This window comes from Miniopterus natalensis, chromosome 9 (genome assembly GCF_054644295.1).
Source record: "Miniopterus natalensis isolate mMinNat1 chromosome 9, mMinNat1.hap1, whole genome shotgun sequence".
NCBI classification, from domain to species: domain Eukaryota; kingdom Metazoa; phylum Chordata; class Mammalia; order Chiroptera; family Miniopteridae; genus Miniopterus; species Miniopterus natalensis.
This window is the reverse complement of record NC_142089.1, coordinates 51,352,635-51,354,547: the sequence shown is the minus strand read 5'-3', so window position 1 is coordinate 51,354,547 and position 1,913 is coordinate 51,352,635. Positions and strand designations below refer to the sequence as shown.

Genomic DNA, 1,913 nt, shown 5'->3' with positions numbered 1-1,913 from the left:
GCAGGAGAAACCCAGAGAAGTGGATGGATTCAGAATCTATTTTGATTGGTAAAGCAGACAATACTTGCAGGCAGATTAGATGTGGAGAAATAGGGAAAAGAAAAGAGTCAACAGGGACTTCTAAGGATTGGATTTAAGTAACTAAGTAGATGGGAATGCAATTTAATAAAATGAGAAACACAGGGAGAAAAAGGTTGAGTGCTGATGGATATAGTGGGGTGGAAATGAGGGCAGATGTCTACTGACTTTCTTTTTTAATTTCTCTCTTCCTCTTCTTCTCTTTCTTCTTCTTTAATGAACCAAATATATCAATTGTTTCCTTTATGGGTTTTTTCATCCTTTTGAATTTTTGCTTAGAAAAACCTTCCTCACTCTGAAGTAATTATGTATATTTTTAGTTGTTTTAAGATTTCATATTTTTGTATTTAAATTGTTGCATCATTTGGAATTTATTTAGACATATGACATTGAGTTCCCCAATTTAATTTTCCCCAAACGTTTAACTAATTATCTCAGAAACCTTTGTTCATTTGTTGAATAATTCCCTTTTTTCCACAGATATGAAATATACCAACTTTTTTTACATACCAACTTTTTATAGATGCTTAAATATGTTTCTGAGATTTCTTTTTCTTCTGTTAATGTTAAATATCATACTTTTTCAATTAATGTAGTTAAGTCCCCCTAACTAGGCACCCCAGCATACAAAGAGATGCAGATATTTGTAAAGACCATGACAAACAAGACCATCGCCCTGGAGGTCGAGCCCAGTGACACTACTGAGAATGTCAAAGATAAATCCGAGGGGTATCCTGCCTGAGCAGCTGCATCTGATTTTTGCAGGTAAACAGCTGGAGGATGGCCGCACTCTCTCAGACTACAATACCCAGAAAGAGTCCACCCTGCACTTGGTGCTTCATCTGCAGGAAGGAATCACTGAACCTTCCCTCTGCCAGTTCACCTAGAAGTACAACTGCGACAAGATGATCTATCTGCACTTAGGAGCTGTCAACTGCTGCAAGAAGTGCGGCCACACCAACAACCTGCTTGCCAAGAAAGTCAAATAAGGCCCATCACCTTCAGGGCAGCCTCCTATCCGAACCCCATGGCCCTGGGGCCTCAATAAAGTTTTGCTTTTGTTGAAAAAAATTTTTTTTTTAATTTCCAAGGTTTGATTGGTTATTCCTAACTATTTATTCTCACTAATAAATCCATTTAGGATTCTAATCCATTCTTTATACCTCAGCCAATTATCCTATTAAATAATCATGTCTCTAGTTTCCTTTCAAGCTCCCCCCACCTCCCCACTGGAGTTTTCTCAATGGTCCAATCATAAATGGCTAATTAAGGTTCATATCCCTTAACCTTACACTCACTATGTACCTTCTCAGGATATTTTCCCTTTGCCTAAGAAACCTTGTATTCTTTCCTCTAGACTCAAATTAGAGGCCAGTGTCTCTATCAAATTTAATTTAATGTCTCCATTACTAGTGTCTTTCTAGTAGAGTATTCATCTGCTCTTAATACTAATTTCACCACACTGTACTTTCTTATACTTGTGTCTTTTCCTTCACTAAATTGTGAGGGGTCTTCAGGTCTTGTTCTATGTTTGTTATCTCCAGAATCTCTCACATATTTGTTTAATGAATAAATATTCAAAAATTCTTATTTTGGCCTCCACAAATCTTCACTTCTTCAGACTAAAAAGCTCTTATTCTTATAAGTATTTTTTATTTTTACAAACTAATTTTTTATATGATGATTTATTTGATGAAGTTTGTAGTCAAATAAGCACCCAGGGCTTTTTCATTGACTTACTGTTTTCCATGCCCATCCATCCTTATTTAAACACTTTTTAAATGCAAAGTATACTTGTACATGCATTTAATTTCATCTTTTTTATTCATTCTAGA

The 1,913-nt window shown here is 35.6% G+C and overlaps 1 pseudogene; it reads left to right on the top strand.

The window, feature by feature from the left end:
- Nucleotides 1–712: 712 nt before the first annotated feature.
- On the top strand, nt 713–1,067 carry LOC107543181 (ubiquitin-ribosomal protein eL40 fusion protein pseudogene; annotated as a pseudogene).
- The last annotated feature ends 846 nt before the right edge of the window (nt 1,068–1,913 follow it).